This window comes from Psammomys obesus, unplaced genomic scaffold (genome assembly GCF_907164565.1).
Source record: "Psammomys obesus unplaced genomic scaffold, mPsaObe1.curated_primary_1811, whole genome shotgun sequence".
NCBI classification, from domain to species: Eukaryota; Metazoa; Chordata; class Mammalia; order Rodentia; family Muridae; genus Psammomys; species Psammomys obesus.
The window spans coordinates 3,559,681-3,582,346 of NW_026591598.1; the positions used below are offsets into that span (position 1 = coordinate 3,559,681).

A 22,666-nucleotide genomic window follows, 5' to 3' on the forward strand; every position below is an offset into this window, starting at 1 on the left:
TCTTCTTCTTCTTCTTCTTCTTCTTCTTCTTCTTCTTCTTCTTCTTCTTCCAGGAAACTACATTTCCCAAGCTCCCTCACCCTCTAGCTCTCTTCCACCTCAATGAGAGGTGCCCATAGAAGTCTGGTGTAGAAAGGAAGCCAGGGCATTTCTCTTCCTCTTGCATTCTGGCTACAGCTGGGTCTCTGACAGTGATTATATCTCTCCTCGAGCTCCTAATAAATTGAGCTCCCCTGTCATCTCCCAGGGAGGCTCATCCTCTATCGTTAGCTTTAGATATGTTGTCTCCTCCCATTGACCCTATGTCCCTGGGAAGCACAGCAGTTTCTAGCTCATGCTAATCTCCAGATGTTGCAACACAGCCCTCTGTTTGGCTCTGCCCATTCATGTATCTCACCTGAAAAGACCTAGAATGGTTTCTCTTCCAGACTAGACTGCAATAGATATAGAGGCCTTTGGCAAAACCTCGGCAGCAGGTGTCACTCATCTTCAAATGGCTCCTCCTCCCTTTTCCTTTGCTCTTTGGTGCAGCCGGAATAGGGCATCAGACAATGCAGGCTGTGGCCTGGAAGGTGAGCTCTAAGTTGAGAGCAACAGAGAACAGTCTCCCTTGCCAGCCACATGTCACAGACTCCACAGTGTAACCCTAGCTCTGCCTTGCCCTGCTTTGAACCACCTCCTGCCTCCCCAGCGTTCTGTAGGCAGTGTGGCAAACAAAGCCAAGAAACACTGCCTGCCGTGTTTACTGAGTGTAGCATATCTGAACCGGGTTCCTCACATCTGTAAAATGTGCATCAAGATTTTTTTGCTGGGCGGTTGGATGTGATCATGGGTAGGAAACTTGGAGAGAGGCCTCAAAGCGTGTCAATATTCCCTCATTGTGGGTAATCACCCCCACTGTTCAGTATTCAACCCCTCCCCTTTGCTGATTCATTAATTTCTCACTCATTCAGTAAGTCTACAAGCATTTTATGAACATCTATTATGCACCAAACAGTACTGCGGGGAATATACAAATTGACAGACTTGGCCTGGCCATGAGGGATCTAGAGAGCGGATGTGTCTGTTGGTGACCAAGACACAAGAAGAATGAGGCATGGGAAAGTGAGCCTACGGGAATCAAGAAGAACCAAGAACTTCCTGATGTGTCTGAGAAGCTCCCGTGCAGGGGTTCTTACGATCTTTACGCCACAAGTTCCAGTGGTTCCTGAGACTCGGGATGTTTTAAAATGCAGAAAATAAGATCTACAGGGTAACAAAAAGAGACAAGTGGTTTTGAAATCCAAGTATCAAACTATAAGGAATCAAATCCTGGCATGGCCAGGAGTAGTCGGTGGCTCACATCTATCAGCCCAGGAGCAGAGGCTCACATCTGTAAGCCCAGCACTTGGGAAAGAGGTAGCAGGATTGGGAGTTTAAGGCCAATCCCAGCTTCTTAGTGAGACTTTTGTTCTTTCCTACAAAAGAAGAAGAAGAAGAAGAAGAAGAAGAAGAAGAAGAAGAAGAAGAAGAAGAAGAAGAAGAAGAAGAAGAAGAAGGAAGGAAGGAAAAGAAAGAAAGAAAGAAAGAAAGAAAGAAAGAAAGAAAGAAAGAAAGAAAGAAAGAAAGAAGTAATTGAGTGGTAGAGCTTAGAATGCCCTGAACTCTGGGTTTGGTCCCAACATTGCAAGAAGAAAAGTCTGTGAACAAGAAAGGTAAAGAGTTTCAGCAAGATCTACTGGTGTTCTTGACAACTACAGCTTCTGGGTAGTACAGACTGACCATCTCCTCCCCAAACCCCCCAAGTCTGAAATACTCCACGACCTGAACACATCTGCTTCTAAACATTCCAGATAAGGGATGTTCAACCTGGACAAAGCAAACTTCAAGATGACAGCTTTGTCTGCACTCCCTGTGGCTGGCAAAGCTGTGGAATGACACACACCCCTATGGCAGTGCCTATTGCCCGCACTCGTAATACAAGGGAGTGCTGCGCTCAGGGTAGAGACAGCTGAAAGGTAGGGTAGACACTGCTGTTTTGCCTGTTCCAATTCCCAAGCCCCTGTATTCACCCATGATTCCTTTGGTGTTCATGGGGCCCACATGAAGGAGCCTGTGCAGAGCGGAACATCACAAAGCAGTGAGGAACCTGAACTTTGGAATCAGAAGTCTGGCTTCCAGTCCAGACACTATCACTCACTGGCCTTGTGACCTTTCTGGGTGACACACTCCTCATCTGGAAAATGGGAGGTCTGTGGCATTGCTCAGCGATTCTAGAGATTAAAGTCATGCTCAGAGGGCCAACCCCTTCACACAGTGCCCGAAACCTAGCATATGCCGGGTGGGCAGTGAATCCATCAATGGGAAACTTGGTCATGCTGAGTCTGTCTGAGCTGCCAACCAGACCGCAATCCCTGAAGGACCCATCCTGTTTCCACGGGTCATATTCCTTAGCTACTTTGTCACTCCAAAGCAGTTTCCTCATTTGGATGCTTGAAATCCTCAGGAGTCCAACCACCACTTCAGGGAGGGAGAGACAAAAGTCATAGTGATGTGTTGGCCAAAGACTGGTGAGCTGTAAAAACCTTCAAGGGCTAGAACTAGCTAACTCTGAGGGCTTACCCAGAGCATGAGCCTGCACAGGTGCACACTGAGGGGGCCCTGCTGAGTTGGAGAGTCTGTCTGAGGTCAGTTTACAAGTTCCCTGTTTTCTGTGCTTCTCCTGTAATCCTTCTGTCCACTTTCTGCCATGGAGTCCGCTTGGAGACCTCCCAGGTCTCTTGTCATCCGGCACCCGCCAACCTTGCCAGTCTGTACCTCATAATTAACACAGTCTCTATTTCTGTGGAAGGGACACACACCCCAGAATGTTCAACTCTGCCCCTTTCCACCACTGGCTTCTGCCTGATAGCCTTGTGCTATCAGCCCTCAGTCCACATCCTTCCCAGCCCATCCAAATGACCCTCTCCCGAGAGTGGCCTGCTCTCCTCTCAGCTCCCAGCCAGGCCTTCCGGAAGCCTGAAGTTCACTCTGCATATCTCCATCTGTAACCATGTGGTAGTTTGAACGAGAAGAGCCCTTGTAGGCTCATATGTTTGAATGCTCGTTTCCAGCGGGTGGAACAGTCTGAGAATTAGGAGGTAGGATCTTGTTGGAGGATGTGTGTCACTGCGAGTGGGCTGAGGTTTTAAAAGCCCAGGCCGTTCCCAGTTGGTGCTCTCTCTCTTTCTCTCCCTTCTTTCCTCCCTCCCTCCCTCTCTCTGTCTTTCCCTGTGTCTCTCTCTCTCTCTCTCAGTGGTTATCTCAAGAAATAAGTCCTCAGCTACTGCTGCAGTACCATGCCTGACTGCTGCCATGTTCCCCACTGTAAGGACCATGGACTCTAACCCTCTGGGACCATAAGTTGCCTTGGTCATGGTCGTGGTAGAACAGTAACTAAGACAAACCAAGGCTGACCTTCTGACTCAAGTGAAAAGCCCTTTGGAGCTGAGACCACCAGGCCTCCAATCTCACCCAACTGCCATTTCTAGATCCATACCCAGAAAAGAGCATCAGACCCCAGGCTTCTTCAAATGTCAAGAGTACCTAATGGGCCCTGGAAGCCCAAGTGTTTCCCACCCAAGGCCCTCTCAGCCATCTACCCATTTACATATTCACTCAACAAATGCTTACTGCAGTAAGTACTCACATGCTGGGCATTGATCTAGGAGCTGGTGCCGCAGACAGAGCTGGTAAGGAGCCTGTGTTATTGGAACAGGCATTCAAATGAGGAGAGGACGTGAGTGAAATGAACTCATGGAGCATTTGGTATGCCCAGTGGTTAGCAAGATCTCTAGAGACTAGAAAAGACAGAGACAAGGGAGGAGGAGCCCAGCATTCTCTCCTAAATTGGGCACTTAGAGAAAGCCTCATTAAGACAGTGACAAACACACAAAGCCATAAAGGAGGGAAGGGGAAGCTGCCCAGTTATTCAGCAGAGGAGCAAAAGTAGCACTCGATGAATTTCATGTTGCTGCTATGAAGAAATGAACCCAAATGCAGTGGCTTCAAACAGCGCCCTTGCTGTTTGAAGACTCTCTCAGGGGTAAAATCCAGGTGTCAGCCATCTGGTTCATCCTGACCCCAAGGGGAAGCCACACCTCCCATATGATTTTCCTTGGCTCTTGGCTGTACTGTGACGTTAGTCTCCAGTGCCACACGCCTTCTCTTCTGTTGTTAAATCTCCCTCTTCCTCTTTCTTATGAACATACTTGTGGTGTCATTGACCCACTCGGCTAATCCGGAACCGTGTCCCCATCTCAGAATCCTTAACTTCATCATACCTTCTGTGGTCTTAGGTAACATTCAGGAATTAGAACAGGGAAATCTTGGGGCATGGAGGAACCCAGACTGAACTTGTCACAGCACCAAGCACAGTGGCCACGGGGCACGGCCACACCTGGACAATTGAAGAGCAAGGAGAGGGGTGTGGCTGTTGTGAACTGTGTAGGGTGGGGTAGTGGGGGATGAGGGCCAAGCTACGGCCAGGGTGGAAAGGGACTTCACACTGGCCAGGTTTTAACATTAGCTGCTGGGGCTGAAGGGATGGCTCAGCAGTTAAGAGCACTGAGTGCTCTTCAAGAGGACCTGGTTCGGTTTCCAGCACCCACACGGCAGCTCACAGTTGTCTGTAATTCAAAGATCTGACACCCTCACACAGTTACACATGCAGGCATGACACTAGCTGCTGTGTTACAATTTCTCTAAAATCTCAGAATTCCTAAGGGTTCAAGGATGTCTACCTCTCTCACCCTACTGGTCCACCTCTAAGTCGCTCTAAGATCCTTCAGGCTTGGGCATGCCTCCTGGGAACTTTGAATCAAGCAGAAAAGAAACACCAGGCATTTTTCTAAGGATATAGACCCGGGTCTGAAAGGTGTAGAAATCACTGCTACCCACTTCCAAGGTCCAGAACTAGTCACATGTTCCTCCCTATATGCAAGGACTACAAATAGAGTCTTCCTTCGAGACCAAGGGAAAAAAAAAAATGAAACCATTTTGCAAACCCACAACAGCCTTTCTTTTGTCGTGACCCCGAGAGACACTGTAGAGATATGTTGACTGCCACTTAAGAGAGACGGGAACCCTTTGAACATGAAGAGTGACAGGATTTGATTTGAAGTTTATTAAACACACATACAAACACACACACACACACACCCCTGTGGAGACAATCTATATTTTGAATGTGTGAACTTGACTGTTTGTATCTGTCAAAACTCCTTGAATTGTACATTTAAAAATCTGAGAATTTTATTGTATATAAATTGTATCTCAATGGATCTGATGGTTTGTTTTGTTTTTTTTTTTTTTTTTTTTAATCACACAAGAGAGGCAAGTCCGGACAGCCAAGGCTACAGAGAGGACCCTTGTCTCAAGAAAAACAAAACAAAACAAATCACAGATTACTATTTTTTAGAAGGAACTTGGGGTGCACAGTGGTAGAGAAGCAAGAAGAAACGCGGGGGAAACTAGCTCACAGGTTCTCGGAAGAGTTTCGGTCACGGAGGCAGCAGGGAACTGGCTTTGAGGTGAGGTTTGCAGGTGAAAGTTAATGGTGCTTGCTGACACAGCAGATGTAGTAAACAGGATTAACACCTGGGATTTAGATTTAGGCTTCCTGGTGCCAAATAGAGCTTCGTTGTTTACTTATGTAGGTAAGCTGCTTCATAAATCAAAGCTTGGGTTTCTTTCCCTGTTAAACGCAAATGTCAACAATGACCTCACGGGGTGCCAAGAGGTGGGACGGTGTCCTCTTAGCTAGGGTTTCTATTTGTTGTGATGGAACACCTTGACCAAGGCAGCTTGAGGAGGAAAGAATTTATTGCAGTTAGGCCAGGCAAGACTCAAACAGGGCAGGAACCCGGAGGCAGGAGCTGATGCAGAGGCCATGGAGGGGTGCTGTTACTGGCTTGCTCCTTGTGGCTTGCTCAGCCTGCTTTCTTATAGAACCCAGGCGCCATCCACAGCAGGCCGGGCCCTTCCCGATCAATCACTAATTAAGAAAATACCCTACAGCTGGATCTTATGGAGGCATTTTCTCAATTTAGGCTCCTTCCTCTCTAACGACTTTAGCTTGTGTCAAGCTGACATAAAACTAGCTAGTACTGGTCTGGTGTATGAAATCTACTGACCTACCTGAAGGTGGTTGATCTGAACCTTTATTATTTATGTCACTTCCTTAGCAGGTCGTGTGAACACCCCCAGGGAGGGGGGTCTGGCCTTCCTGAGGCAATTTGGCCATTGGCCAGATAACCCTGGTGTTCCAAAGGTTCTTCTGGGACTGGGAGATAGCTCAGTCAGACAACGATTTGTCTTGCAAACATGAAGACTTGAGTTCAAGACCCAGAACCCACATGAAAATGGTAGCATGGTGGCATGCATTTGTAACTCCAGCACTGGGAGAGTGAGGACAGGACTTGCCCCAGGCCCATGAAAGACGCTGTCTTAAGAAATAAGTGGATATTCCCTGAGAAACAACACCCAGAGCTGTCCCCTGGCCTCCATGTGCACACACTGTTCATGCTCGCATGGTAGCACACACCTTTAATCCCAGCGCTCGGGAGACAGAGGTAGGAGGATTCTCTGTGAGTTCAAGGCCAGCCTGGTCTACAAGCGTGTTCCAGGACACCCAAGACTATGCAGAGCCATAAAATATCAGCACAAGATCCACTCTCTCAGAGAGCATGTGGGAGGCTTGCCCAAGGCACTCAGTGGCCAGCAATTTTAACTCACTTCTAACATTTGGTCTTTTCCTCTTACATCTCAGATCTATCACATCAGGGTCTAAAAACAGAACTTCCATGTAGAGAGGTGTCACACATTAACTGGGAATGTTGCGAAATGTGCTGGTTAATTTTTGTCAACTTGATACAAACTAGAGTCTCCTCCACTATTTGCCTCCATCAGATTGGCCTGTGGACATTTCTACAGAGTATTTTCTTGACTAAGGATTGATACAGGAGGGTCCAGGTTGTAGGCGGTGCCATCCTTAGGTAGGTGGTCCTGGCTGTGTAAGAAAGCAGGCTGAATAAGGAGAGTGAGCAAGCCAGCAAGCAGCGTTCCTCCATGGCTTCTGTGTCTGCCTTGAGCTCCTCGCCTTGACTTCAGTGATGGCCTGTAGCCGGTAAGTTGAGATAAACCCTTTCCTCCCCAGGTTGTTTTTGCTCAGGATGTTTTACCACAGCAGCAGGAAGCAAGCCAGAACATGCATCATCACCATATTTAACACAACCTACTGAGCATCATAGACTACAGCACACGGAAGAATAGGAGTGATCTTTCCATCTTCCCAAGTGGCAATAAGGAACTGAAGAGCCCCTGCCTCTGCCCTGTATCATGACTGGATAAGTAACTATGTGCCACCAGTTTAGGAAAAGGCATCAATGCAAAACCCAAAGTAAGATTTATACTGATTTTGTAGCACTCTGGCAACATTGTAATGTTAAAAAAAAAATGTAGTCAGACTGTGGCAAGTTGGTGTGTATATGTGTGTGTTTTTGTTTGCCACAACCAAAAGTATATAATATATTTGAAGAGGTTCTTACCCTCTAAAACTAGTTAAGGATTATAGTTTTGATGCTAATAATAAGAATAAAACATTTAATCCAGGCATGGTGGTACACGCCTATAATGTCAGCACTTGGGAGGAGGAGGCAAGAGGCTCAGGAGCTCAAAGTCATCCTAGATTCCTACTTGGTTTGAGGCTAGCCTGGACTACCTGAGCACTTGTCTCAGAAAAACAGACCAAATAAACAAAAAGAGTAGAATTTTTGCTGCTGGTAAAGCTTGCTTCATGACTTATTAAAACATAGAAGAGAACCAGAGAGATGGCTCAGTAAATAATAAACCTGACGACCTGAGCTCCATCCCCAGAGCACAGGTAAAGGGCCAAAAAGCCAGTGAGCTGTGCACATCTGTAATCCTAGCACTCCTATGGGGAGGAAGCTTGGAAGATGAAGATGGAAGATAGGAGGTAGAGATAGGAGAATCAGCCAGAAGGTCATAGGTCAGCTTACCTGGAGTACACTGTACCTCAGCAGAAATAGAGACACCCGATCTCAACAATGTGAAAAGCAAGAACTGACTTTTACAGGGAAGCACACACACACACACACACACACACACACACACACACACACGACACAAACTAATTCAAAGAAAGCATAAATGCTGGGCATGTAATCTCTGGCTACTGAGGCAGGTGGATTTCAAGTTTGAAGTGACCCTGGGTAAGCACAAGGCCCCACTTCAAAAGGCCAAACACATGAAACAAAACCAAGCTAACAAAACATCTGCAAGAGGACTCAGCGAAGCCACCTGCCACCAAGTCATCCCCAAGGGCCACATGAGGGAAGGAGAGAACTGGCGAACACTGAATGCCACACGAACTCTGTGATATTTATGTAAGCAAACGTTGAACGTGGGTGGCGATGGATAGAGTCAAGAGAAAGGACCGGGTGGTCAGACAGACTTAGCGTTGTATTGCCAGAAACTGGTAATTATTATCTTCTAAAAGGCTCAGTTTTGTCACCTGCCAAGAGGCCGCTTAAATGCTGACCTCACAGCGTCGCTACGTAGCAGATTTCTGTGTTGTGGGTGACACAAGGTGGATCCAGCGCTCAGTCTGGACAAGAAGCGCCCACCTGACGGATATTTGCCGTCATAGCTAAAAATATGCTAAGCGGCTTCCTCTTCCTTCTTTTCCTCCTCTTTCCCTTCCTTCTTTCCTTCTTTCCTTCCTCTCAAGTTGGCATGAAAATGATTTTCCGTTTCCTCACCTCCAATTAGATATTGATCAGAGCGTCTGATTGCGAATGAGCACTTAATAAAAGTAAATAAGTTCTGACATTTTATTTTTTTTTCTCTTGAATAAAAATGCTCACCACCACCCTGAAAATGAGCCGTCACATTTTATTTAACAGCAGAAAAAAAGATTTGTACATTTGGCCCTGCAGGAGCCAAGGAATCTATTTTCATTATAACAAACATTGATTTTGCATTAAAAAGTCTCATTATTTGAGATAATGACTACTGGGCTCCTTAGTTATTCTTTTGGTTCCTAAATCATTAAAACTCTAACATTTAGAGAGCAAGCGGGACAAACCTCAGTGGCCCCAGATTGTCACCAGTGAGTGCATCCCTGGGTGCCCTCCTGACAGACAAGATTCAAGACGCAGGGAGATGCTGGAAGCCACTTGGCTAAGCCTGGATGGCTTTCTTTCCTTCCACAACTCCACATTCCAAAATGGAACTGATTCTTTTAACAAACATTTCACAAAAAGAAAGAAATGGGTTACGGGGCGCGGGGGGCATTAGGGGCTATGTGTTCTCATTCAGTCTGTCCTTTAAACAAATCTTAATTTTAAAGGGGCGGGAAGGAAGATGGAAGCAGAGTCAGTCCCCCGACTGGGCGTTGGTGGCCCATCAGTGGTCATCGTGGTAGCAGAGGTGCTCAGCCCAGCCAGCCTTCCATCTGCAGCCCGGTAGATGATTGACTCCTGCAGTGCGCCTCCTGGGTGGGTTTCCGAGGTTATTCTCTCTCTTCCAGGGCATTTGTGCTGCCGGAGACCTGGCTGGACATCTCATTGGCAAGCCACAAGTGACATGAGCGAGTTTTGCAGAATTTCAACCGCATGCGCGGATTTGGATAATGTATTCTTTCAGAAGCCGGGGCTGAGCTTTAAACAAAGCATAATCCTGCCTGCATATCAATTTCCCCAGGATGGTGGAGAGGGAAAGGGAAAAAAAGCCCAGAACTACAGCGCTTTCTGCAGCCTCATCTCCACGTGGGGTTTAGCAGTGGGGACTTCCGAGCAGCGTTTGCAGTCTCCTGGTTCATTAACAGGAGCACAAGGCAGGCAGGGGAAAGGTGGGGAGTGAATCATAAAATATGAAAGGACTTCCCTGGAAATTGGCATCAATTTGATTTATTCAATCCAGATCCAGGCTCAACTATTTGAAAATAATTAAATAGTTGATACCCGCTGCCACTTCTAAATGATGGGAAGGTGGGCTGGGGGGGGGGGGGGGAATGAAGGAGGTAGGAGGAGGAGGAATTCGGATGCCCCAGCCTTCCAGAAGAGGTGAGAGACTTCTCCCTGGGCGCCCTTCTATAGCTTCCGGTCTCTTCTCCCAGGATGCTCCTCTCACAGTCCTGCTTCGCCGACCACCGACCACCGTGTGTAAGCACTTCTCTATTTGTACTCTGCGTTCCATGCTAAACATTTTTTAGAAGAAGACCTTGAATTTTTTTGTTTTGTTTTGTTTTTGTTTTCTGAGACAAGGTTTCTCTGTGTAGCCTTGGCTGTCCTGGGCTCCCTTTATAGACCAGGCTTCCCTCGAACTCGCAGAATCCACCAACCTCTGCCTCAACGAGTGCCGGTGGGTGTGTGCCACCAAGCCCGGCTAAGATTTTGAATTTAAATGCAGTCGGAGTTACAATGACGACCTGACCTGAAGGGGGTAGGGGGGAAAGGTATAGATGAGGCAGGCCTGGTGCACACGCCTTTAATCCCAGCGCTCAGGAAACAGAGGCAGTTAGATCTCTGTGAGTTTGAGGTCAGGCTGATCTACATAGGGAGTTCCAAGACAGCCAGGACTATGTAGAAACCTTGTCTCAAAAAAAAAAAAAAACAAAAACAAAAAAAAACAAAAACCTGTGTGCATCTGTGTGTGTGTGCGTGTGTGTGTGTGTGTGTGTGTGTGTACACAAACATGCATAATTCATTTGCAATTTCTTTTTCATTTAACTATGTTGTGAATATCCTTCTAGGTCAGCACATATAAAGGCCCAGACAAGTATATCATCTGAACATAGTCTGAAGGTTGTTTCACTTCTTCTACTGCTGGGAATTAGGCTATAGGCGGTGTTTGTCACAGCCAAGTGACTTTGCCACCATGTACATATCCAGATGCGTGTGATCATTGTGTGCACAGAACTCCCAGCACTGACAACACAAAGTCTCAATATGGGACCTGTCAGAATTTTCTGTATTGTTGTAAGTATTACATTGAATAACCACAGACCTATCTGGTAACTTCAACTTGTGTAGCAGGAAAAATAAACAAATCTGAATGAATATGTTCTATATTGAAGAGATTTTCTGTGTGTGTGTGTGTGTGTGTGTGTGTGTGTGTGTGTGTGTGTGATCCTTTTCCTGTGGAGAGCTGTGCAAATTCACCTTACATGATGCACTAGGAACCAACCAAAGAAACAACCACACCAAAGTCTGCTTAGTGAGCCAATGTGTTCATGGGGTTAAACACATTAAAGGAACATAGATGAGGAGTCATGTCCAAGAGCATGGCTGACTCAAGGTATCACTAGAAAGCCTGTGCCAGTCTAGGCCTCCCTGACTTATGAAAACTATTTCTAGCATTCCTTCCATAACATGTAAGAAGTTCTGCCCAGAGCCTCCTCCCTACAGCAATTTCTCTTTAAGTTTTATAAAGTTGGAGCCAGGTCTTGCTGATCGTGTAAGTTTCAGGGATTTCCTGGGTCTTGGGAGAGTCCCTCCTGAATGCTTCAATTCAGAGGAGGGGATACACAACAGCCTTCACAAAGGGAAAAGGGCACCAACTTGATAAGCCTGTTTGGGATATTATGGGCCTCACCCTAGGGCATGCCTGGAAAGGGATACCAGCGATAAGAAAGGATTGAATGGAGCTTAGAATTTAGAGTTTACAAAGGACTTGGGAGAGATGGGAATGGGCACAGAGTTCCGGGAAGAGGAAAATCTTAACAGTGTGACAGAAGATAGAGGGAGGTTTGGCTGATGGGTTTTCGGGACCAAGTTTTAGCTCTTTACTTATGGAGAGTAGGGAAACTGCAGCTTTGGCTGATTTGTGTGGGACATCCAGTGTGCTGTAGCTACCTGGAAATGCCTCTAAATGGTCCTATCCACTGGTAAAGCCTGCCTCATCTGACAGCCCCAGACCAGGGAACTCTTCCCTGAGCAGAGCTAATCAGAGAGGGGCAACCTGGAGCACAAGAACAAGCAAAGGGCAGTGAATGTTGCAAGCTCTTCAGGCAGGCTCAGAAGACAGAAAACAAGGACAGTATGCAGCGTAGACAGAAAACAAGGACAGTAACCCGCGAGGAACCCCCAGAAGCACTTAGAGGAACACCCACTGCAGAGACCCCCATTTGGTTGTTCCCCCAGTTTTGCAAATTGAGCCCCGCTGTTAGCTATCCCAGCAAGCTAAGGCTTTGCCACAACCCTCCCTGACTTGCCCTCGACACTGTGCCTTCCCCCTCCCAGGACCCAAATGTACCCTGCAGCATCACTGCCCCCCTCTCTCTCTGGATGTCCTTCCCCACCGTCTAGGTTCATCCCTCAGAAAGAGATTCTCAGCAGAATCCGTCCCCCTTCCTCCCCAGGTCTCCATACTATTAACCAGCTTGTCCCCTCACAGTCTAGACAGCCCCCAGAGGAAGAGACCCTTGGTCAGTCATCTTCCTGACCTCAGACAGGCAGCAGTTTGCGAAAAGCTGACCTTGTGCTAGAGAGCCTGCTGAGCACACTGAGCCCTGTCCCAGCCCTGACAACATCCATGTGGTGGTCCTGGGGCCTCTGGGCACTGGCAGGTTTATTTCAAGGAGACCATGTGTCCACTATTTGCATACAAAAGGGAGAAGAGGGAGGTCACTGGGGCTATTTGCCTCTTTTTTATTTTATTTTTTTTTAAATTTGTGTTCCTTTTTGAGTTCTTTTGTCCCTGTGACAAGCTGCTTTTTTTGGTTTTAGCTTTTTATTTGTTTTTTTTTTCTTGTTTTGACTTGCTTTTTGTTGTTATTTTAATTTATTATTATTTATAATTATTTTTATAGTATAAAAACTTTTATAAAAAAACATAATTTTTAACCGGGTGTGGTGGCACATGCCCTTAATCCCAGCACTCAGGGAGGGAGAGGCACACGGATCTCTGTGAGTTCGAGGCCAGCCTGGTTTGCAAAGTGAGTCCTGGCCAGCCAAGGCTACATAGAGAAAGCCTGTCTCAATAAACCAAAATAAATTAATAATAGTAATAATAATTTTTATAAGGCAAGCCACATGTATGTATGTATGTATGTATGTATGTATGTATGTATGTATATATATCCCTTGCTTGCCTCAACTTTGTTATGTAAATCAGTTTGGTCTCAAATTTTCGGTGATCTTTCTGCCTCTGCTTCCTCAGTGCCGGGACTATAGGTGCACAGCACTGTGCCTTGATGAGGTTTTGGTTTTGTTGTTTTGTCCTTAGCACTGAAATAGGACTTGCTGCAGACTCCATTCTCACCTTATAAACGCAGGTACTGAGACTCACAAGTCTAGGACTTGGCTACATCACCATGGTTCATTAAGCAAGGCTAAAACTACATTTCCCAGGGTTCCTTTTGCCATGAGGTTCTGGTTAGGGTGGCCACAGAGAGGCAGGCATAGGAGGCCTGGAAAATGGAAGTGGAGCACAGCCTTGTGCTCTCGGTCTACATGGGCTCAGGCGAGACCCCCGCTCCTGTGAGTGTAGCCCAGCTGCTGGCTTACCCATGAGCAGACCCCTCCGGATGACCCTCTCCAGCCTCTCCAAACTCAGGTGGGTATGCAGTTCCTTCTGTGTATTGTCCTATTATCTATTGGTGCACAGAGGCCAAGCAGAGGCCAGCAAGCATCTCACGAGGGTCCTGACAGGTCTTTGGTATCACTCCTCAGCGTACCAGCCTTCCAAGTTTGTACTTACTCTCCCATCTTCACTCACAGACTGCTGGCTCAGAGCCTTCTTCCATCCAGCCTAGCAGCTCTCTGGACCACAAAGCCCTATCAAGAAGTCCTGGGATATCATTTTGAGGGGATCACAGCTGATGCAAGGAGCCAGCTGCAGAACTGGTATCCTGGGATTCCTGTCCCCTACTGGTGTCACTTTGTTAAAGCCAGAGAGGTGCCTGGAGCCTCAACCCTCAGGCCCTTCTCAATGAGGTCACTACTTTGTCAAGGGATGGCTCTCAGATCTACTTCTGCAAGCCAGTGGGTGAGGGGGACATAGCTGGCCCTTCCCCCAGACTATGCATTTTGTCCCCAGCAGGCTCCAGGAACACTCAGGCCTGCCTGTTTCATATACCCTCAGTGGACTATGAGGCAGGCACCTTGTCTGGGATCCACACTTCCCCTGGAGAAGCCGATTTATTTCTCCTGGTCCCTAGGCCCTTAACCTCGGAGCTGCCTCTTATGTCTGCTGTCTGAGGACTCTATTAATTAGACAGTAAAGATGTCACAACACCAGCTCAGGCGGTTGCCCAGGCAAGCCCTCAGCCAGCCCTTTCTCGCAGTCACTGTCACCTACATGCTGAGCTGAGACTTACTGCTGCTCATCATGGCCAGTGTCCCTGCCATCTACAGCAGTAAGGGGTCTTCACATACTGTGGACTGCAGAGGGGCTTTCAGGACTTGCTCTCCTCGTCCCCTCACTCGTATTCCTTCCTGTGGAAGGTTCCAGGAAGACCTTCCCAGGCTCCTATCTCTGAAGTTCCTTCTGAAAAAAAGGCCATAGTGAGGCTGTGAAAACAGATGGATCTGGGTTCAAGTTTCTTGGTCACCACTCACTGGCTCTGTGACCAGGAAAAAAACTGCATACTCTCTCCAAGCTTTAGGCACTGTGGCTTGAATGAAAATGGTTCCTATAGGCACTAATAGGAGGTGTGGTCTCATTGGAATAGGTATGGCTTTGCTGGAGAAGGAAGTGTGTCACTGGGCTTTGATGTCTCAGACGCTCAAGCCCGGCCCAGTGTCTCACTCTCTCTTCCTGATGCCTGTGGATCAGGAAGTAGGAAGTAGGACTCTCCAGCACCATGTCTGCCTACATGCTGCCATGCTTCCCTCCATGATGCTAATGGACTAAATCTCTGAACTGTAAGCCAGCCCCAACTAAATTACAAAGTTTTCCTTTGTAAGAGTTACTGTGGTCATGGCGTCTACCCACAGCAATAAAACCCTAATTAACACAGGCACTTCAACTCTCAAGTGAGGAGATTAATATTAACCCAATAGGTATGCTGTGAAGATTCAGTAAAGTGCCGTGTGTGAAACACAAAGCCCAGACTGCGACACATTATAATGTGCCTTTTAAATGCAAGTCGTTATTCTTGTCATTAATATTGCTATCAGGCCACTCTGGCCGCTAACCTCTGTGCTCCACATGCATAAGAACTGTGTCTGCCTTGTTTTCTCCACTACCTAGAATGGTGCTTAGCATATATATGACAGCGCTCAGTGCCTACTTAAATGACTGAGTAAGTGTCCAACTGCTGGTTGGAAAGATGGCTCAGATGGCTCAGAGAGTAAAGTCCTTGCTGTGCAGACATGAGAAACTGAGTTTAGACTCCCCAGCATCTATGCAAGAAAACAAAACAAACAAAAAACAGCGTAGTAACATGTGCCTGTAGTCGTGACACTGGGGAAAAGACACAGGAGAGTCCTAGGGGCTTGCTGGCAGCCAGCCTAGCCAATCAGTGAACTCTAGAGTTCAATGAGAGATCCTGACTCAAAGCATAAGGTGGAGAGCAATAGAGAAAGACATCTGATGTTGACCTCTGACCTCCACACGGAGGTGAATATGCACGGGCATATTCACACACACACACACACACACACACACACACACACACACGTCTATAACTAAGTCATCCTGCACAGTGTGTGTTATAGATAAAGTAGGCATAGCTGAAGAAGAGGCAGAGGCTTCTGTCAGAAACCTCTCCATCAAAGCTGTCCCCTAACCTCTTCAAAGGTTCTCTTTGAGCACCTGCCGACTACTGACCAACAAACAATAACTGTGCCATGATTTCTCCATGTGCCAAGGGCATCCACACCTGAGAGGTACCAAGCCACACCCCCAAGCACGTACACCCACCTTTGGGCAGCCCCTACTCTGCATGTAGCCCTCCTTCAGTGCAGAACACAAACAGCGTTCAGCCCGATTCCACTCAGAAGCCCACCTTAACAGGTGAAGAAACTGAGGCCCAGGAGTTTAAGTCATCTTCCTGTGGTCTGAAGCTAGGCTTCAAAACTTACCTCATGCCTGCCATAAACAACTCATGCTCTCTGCAAGGTAGCTACATACACCTACATGTGCTGCTGAGGATCAGGATGGGGATCTCGCCTAAAAGCACACGGCTAATACAATTTTATGCTGCACAGCAGATGATTCTAAAATTGGTATGAACGATACATTGAGTTAGTTCTCCCTCAATTGCCTCTGAGCTGCTTTGCGTGTTGCATAGCACAATTATTTTGGCCTAACTAACACTTGAGTTTAAGAATTGATGTCAGGACATGAAATCATTCCACCACTTAGCCCTGTCGGTCTTCAGTTGCCCCTGGCCCAACAGAGGCTAGAGGGAGGATTTGCTGTACGCACGTAATGGCAGTTCCTTGGCAGTAGCTATCGGTCTTATACTTGAGCAGATGTCATTGTGAGGTGTAAACGAGTAGCTTGTATAAAGAGACTCGTACAGTGACTGGCATGCAGCAGGTGCTCAATATGTGTGCACTAGATTTAATCTGAAAGAATGAATCTCTCCTTAAATACACATCACACAGGTGTCAGAGGACCTCCATGTCAGGACAGGCAAGATCTGGGCCCTTAGGCTCTGAGGTGTCTGTCAAGGAGACACAATTACTAGATAGTAAGAGTTAGGCAGTGCTGTGTGGTGGGAAGGAAAAAGACGGTACAGAGTGAAAGACAACATTCAGAGAAGCTTCTTGGCAGGAAGACTGCTCATAGGTAACCTCTTAGCAAAGGACTGGTCTAGCCTAGGGAAATGGGTCCATGTGCCAACAGAGGGATAAGGTAAAAGCTGCTAATGTTCAGATTTAACTCCATTCTGCTGTGACGGTTGAAGACAACCCAGAACCCAGCCCACCTGGTGCCATGGCCCAGAGTTTGTGTGTCCCAGTGCAGCATATATGATAGGAAAAATATCCAAATGTCTGTGTGAACCAGAGAACTGGATAGGAGTGTGTATGTGTATGTAGGATAGAGCTCAGAGCCAGGCAGCAATCACTCAACCACTGAAGTATATTCTTGGCCCTTTTGTTTTGAAACACTATCCTAGGCTGCCTTCCAACTCCATCTGCAGCCAAGGATGTCCTTGAACTTCTGATCCTTCTCCTTCTGCTTTGTGGTGTGTGTGTGTGTGTGTGTGTGTGACCAGGGAACTATGGTGGTGGTGATGGAGCAGAGAGTGAGGGCAGCGTTATTTGGGTGTGTGCCTCCACCCAGGGGACTGACCTGTGCGTGGGCTGTGAGGTAGTCTCGTCAGCCACAAGCAAAGCTGAGCAAGTGAAAACAGGCCCTCCTTCTACATCTGCCCAGCTTTGCCTTTGCTCCCCACCGTTTTGGGTCCCAAATGTTTTGTCCCTGGCTTACACACTGCCTGGCAGCAAGCAGGCTACTCCTTCGCTGTCTAAGGGCTGCCTAGGTGCCAGGGTCTATCACTTCTCCATCCCCCCGTCACTTCATGCATTCTTGGAAGGCGGTGGTGATTCTCCTGTTTTGCAGGTGGGGCCCACGGCACACCATGGCTCAGCTTTCAGAGCAGTCGCCCTCTTACCCCAGGCTGCCACTCAGCGGCATAGCTGAGATTCTCACCCAGCCTTCGCCGTGTCTCCCACGTGGGCAGCAGGAGGACTCCTCCAAGACTTCAGACACAGCCGTGCAGCTTTGGGGATTGATAGCCAACTCCCAGCCTCCTGTAACCCCCTCCCTACAGGCCTGTGCCCACCCTCCGGATGCAGCAGGAGCCAGGCTGGGCACTAATTTACACTTGTTTAACTACAGCTGCCGCCCACCCGCCATGTGTCTATCCGCCATTTATTGCGCTTTCCAAAGCCCTGCCCGGCACTCAGGGGCATTTCCTGCCTGCGCTAATGGAGGAGAATAGACGCATTATATGTGAATAATGGATTATGATGATACAATTTGGGTCTCTTAGCTCTCACCGAACCTAGGCTTGCCTTGCATTATTGATAACTTACACACACCTTCCCAAGCGTGTTTATGTAAATATTTAATAGGGAAAGCAAGTTAACCCATTGGTTTCAGCCTTTTTGAGAGCACTGGGGTAAAGGCTAGGAGGGGTTACTGGGAGACCTGGGGTAGATGGGGTAGTTTGATCCCTTTGGGAAAGCTGGGAAGTTCCTGGGGTATTCACATAGTCGCAAGGAGTCTGTGGCCCGGAAGCTTGAGATTTTTCCAAGGATGGAAAGAGAAGCGTGGGTCAGCCTGGCCATGAAAGACATCCCTCTGGTCTAAAATGCTGCCATGAGGGGCACTGGTGCTGGACCACGGGCAGGGCAGGTCCCACCACTGAATGAATCAAACCGCCGCCTCCTACTCTGCATGGCTGCTTCCCTGGCTCTTCACCCAGCATCCGTTTCCTGATGGAAGGCCATGCTCTATGAACCTCCTGGGCTTCAGCCCTCTCTCAGCACTTTCTAGAGAGCAAGTTCCTTTATCTCCCTGTATATTGGTTGTCACATCTGTAAAATGGGGAGAGAGTGAGTGTGCTCGCCTCCAGCATGCTCACGGGTTTGTACAATGATATCCCGTCAACAGATAGTGTCTCTGAAGAAATTGGAGCAGAGCCCAGTGTACAGTAAGGTCTGGGTACCACCATTGTCACATAGCCGTGATCGTGAGAGGTCTGTGTTTTCCCCAGGGTCTTTGCACCAAGGCACACTTGAGTTGGTAGCGTTTCTCAGCAGTGTGGAAAATACTTATCCCTCCTACGCTTAGTTAGACACTGAAGTCATTTTGCTAATATTGCTTCTGGCAATTAAATTACTTTGTCCCCTCTGGGGAGTCACGAGGGTGGGCAAAAGTGCTGTGCTGAAGGGAGAGGGCCAGGAAGAATTGGGAGACCCACAGTGGTCTCCCCCACAAGCCCAGCACCAGCGCCACCCTCTAGAGTCCTGCTTTCTCTTTGGCTTATGTTTCCCACCTCCTCATCTGACAAGCTGTCCGTTACAGAGCATGCATCCTTACGCTGCCAAGCCTTCACACAGGTACACTCCTCTGCCTAAATGCCCCTTCACTCTGTCTTCCTGGGAGTCCCAACACTTTCAGAATGTGGCTCAGTCATCCTCTCCACCAAGCTTTCCCTGCCTCTCTCCACTGGTCTCCTTTTAACTTGAGACTCTCAGTTTGTTCTTCCACCACACTGGTAGCACTAAGGTCCCCAGAGGCAGGACCTGTGAACAACAGATTCTCTGTAGCCCCAGCCCCTCCTCCACATGAGCCCTGTGCTGGGCACTATGGGAATGTTGCTGTGCACAGTCTGCACCCTTGGGATCGCATATGCAGAATGCAGAGAGATGGGTTAGGTGCGTGGGGGAGAGAAGGTGGCACTGAGCAGAGAGGGTCTGAGGCAGAGGAGGCACTGAAGAGAGTAGCACCCAGCTCAAAGGCCCTAGAGGCAGTGTGCTCACAAAATTGCCAAGGTGGGCACCACACACAGGGAGCCAGGGGCTCCATCATACCCTTCTTCTCCATGTCTCTCCTACAGGGTGATAGAGTGTTGTTGAAAGACGATAGACAGAAGACAGACAGGTCTGACTTGTATTTAAAGGAGTTGTTCTGGCTATCCTGTGGGTCACAGGCCACTAGAGGCAAGTTTCATTCAGAGCCGAGAGCTACTGTGAGAACCCCAGTTAGGCATGATGGTGACTTATCCCAGGATGGGAATAAGAAGATGGCAGGAGATGGCAGGTGGTAGTGAGAGGCATCCAGGGGAAGGAGGTAGGAGATGATAGAATAGTCAGGCATTCAGGTTGTAACAGAGGGACAGGGTGGAGCCGACCCCATTTCCTGGAGGGTCAAGTATTTGATATGAATGAAGAGCCACACTGGAGCCCTTTCCATCACAAAGCTATGGCGTTGCTGATCACCGAGGCTGGGAACACTGGGATGGGTGGGCTCGAGAATGAGGCCCCACTGAGACACAGGAGAGTTGACACATCCCTTAGAAGATGTCTACCCAAGGGGACAGTTTGGGAGGGCAACTGCACGGAGGGATATCAAGGGAGAGAGGAGAGTCATGAATGGGGTGTGATGTCACCACCATATGGACAGGAGTGATGACAGGTGGGGGTTGAGACACTGGAACCTAAGTCCATACGCTGCATGAGTCTTGGGGCCAGGAGGAAACCCAACAAAAAGAGGGAGGGACAAAGTAGCCTATGGGGTCCCACGGAAACTCATTTGCTAAAACTTCAGTACCTTGGAGCTATAATGAACAATTACAATGAAATTGTTTCCGTACATACTTCAGGAGCAGCTGTTCCTCTTAATCCCGTGACTCGGGAATTTGGGTTCCCATTTAATGGATCAGAAAAGTGAGGCTCAGCAAGAAGCTACTTGGCCAAGTTCTCATGGAGAATCATTACACAATTGCAAGAGGTGCAAGTTTCAAATCTGCCTAAACCAAGTGTGACCTCTGAGAACTAGGTGTGCTCCATTTTTATTTGTTTGCTTGCTTTGTTTATGTTTTTGTTTTTGTTTTTTAATTTTCATTTTAACAGAGTCTCATACATCGCAGCTGGCCTTGAGCTTCCTATAGAGCCGATAATGGCGATGAATCCTACCTCCACCTTCCAAGGGCTGGGATTACAGACATGCGCTACTGCGCCTGATTAATGCAGCGCCAAGACTCCAGCCCAGGACTTCACCAATGTTCAGCCAACACTGTACCGCCGCACCAATACCCCTAAGCCTGCTCCTTATTCAGCAGAAATGTCATCTACCCATTTTGCAGATGAAGAAAGAGGTTTAGAGTCTCAGTTGATGACCTCCCCCTGAGCTGCCCAAGGAGGAAATAGCTGACAGAAACGTGAACCTGATCACCTATCTTCCAATAGACATTTAAGACTATTCTGAATCACTTTTGTAGATGGGACTAGGGTTGGGACTGGGATTAACTGGCTTCTCAGCTTGAAATGCTAGGTCTGTTCCAGGGGTCACCTGACAGGCTGGTGTCATTGTAGCCATTCCCTGGGTCCAAAGCTGGGAATGTGGAAGAAAAGGGAACCTGTTCCCAAAGCCAAGCCACATATTCCCAGGGAGCCCTTTCCCTTCCATCAGCCCAGCATCTGCCCCGCGCCAGCTCCTGCCTGGCTGCCAGATGTGCCAGCTGCGACTCTTCTCTACCAAGAGCCTCATTTATTAATTAATGTGGACGCCAAGGGGGCGACTTCTCGGGCCCAGCCTCAGAGCAGATCTTGGCACATTTTTCAGACTTTGTTTAATAATTTATCATCTTTTAATCATAAAAATAATTAGCACAAGAGCGATAATCTGTGTTCTGCTGAGAGCAGACCAGCGGAGGAGTTTTTTTTTTTTTTTTTTTTTTTTTTTTTTTTGACAGTGCCAGAACCCAGAGAGCCACACATTGGCAGAGAGGCGAGGGAAGGCTGGCACAGGGCCAGGTGTCCTCTCTGGAGCTGGCTCAAGGGAGACACTGCCTGCCTTTGAACAGGACTTTGGGGAGACTTGAGGTCTTGCTGTTTGCCTGGCTTGACTAGCTGCCATAACCTTTGGGAAGTTCCCTCCCTCCTCTGGTTCTTCATTTTTCCCATCTGTCAAAGGAAAGTTAGCTCAGACAACACCTCAAGACCATTTTGTTCAAGGTGTCATGAAATGGTGATATATAGCAAATACAAACATAATGACTTGTGGCAATGCCCAAGCAGGAAAGTCTGTAAGAGCCATGAAGTCTTTCATGTCCACTACCCCATGGCCAGCAAGAAAGAATGCTCCCTTCTTAGTATCCATAGATGCTCACAAAAGCCCTGGGACAAGCATGAACCATATGACTTGGAGCAGGTCTCCTTCACTATGCCTCAGTTTACCCAAAGGGAGGTGTTGTCACCCATGGCATTCCAGAGAAGACCAAGGGATACTATAGTAAGGTCTTCCCTTCGAGAGACTTTATTCCCATCATTCCCTAAATGGAATGGTTACTCTGACTTGTCCAATACCTGGGTTCTACAGCATGGTCGGTGCCCCATGTACCTCATAGAGAATGGACAACTTAAAACTTTGTCAGGTCCAGGGACGTACGTTGGAGAGGTCCAACCTGCCCAAGCAGACACACCCTCCTCCAGGGTAATGGTAGAGTTGGGGTGTATTCCAGATAGGACCACAGCCAGTCATGGAGGAGATTCTGATTCCTGCAAGTTCAAGTGCGAGTCCTTGGTTTCTGGGTACCTCGATCTCTTTACGTATAATTTGGAATACCTGTTTTAGCTTAAGGGTCCCCAGAGGCAGACCCTCAGATAAACATTTGAGAACTGAATAGTTGTAACCGATACCGTGACATCATGAAAGGCCAAGAGACTTCCTAGCTGGCCTGTGGCCTAGGACACAGCAGAGACATCCCTCAGAGTCATCTCCCCCGAAGGAGAGGAAGCTGGGATCTTGGTACCCAGCTCTTTCCTATCACTCTGGCAGCCAGAGGAGCCCTGAAGGAAGCTCATGGGCATGTACCGAGCTGGTATCCAGGACCCTCTGCCCCCTGAGCTGCTCTAAGCATGAGATAGAGCAGCTGGCCCTTTCCACCCTGAGCTGCTTACTTACACACACACACACACACACACACACACACACACACACA

At 47.9% G+C, this 22,666-nt stretch overlaps 1 long non-coding RNA gene across 1 annotated transcript; it reads left to right on the forward strand.

Annotated features, from left to right (window-relative positions):
- The first annotated feature begins 6,923 nt into the window (after window positions 1–6,923).
- Window positions 6,924–11,099, forward strand: LOC129679827 (uncharacterized). The gene is made up of 3 exons (XR_008720589.1): window positions 6,924–7,144; window positions 9,569–10,202; window positions 10,793–11,099. It is a non-coding gene; the product is annotated as an uncharacterized LOC129679827 (long non-coding RNA).
- The last annotated feature ends 11,567 nt before the right edge of the window (window positions 11,100–22,666 follow it).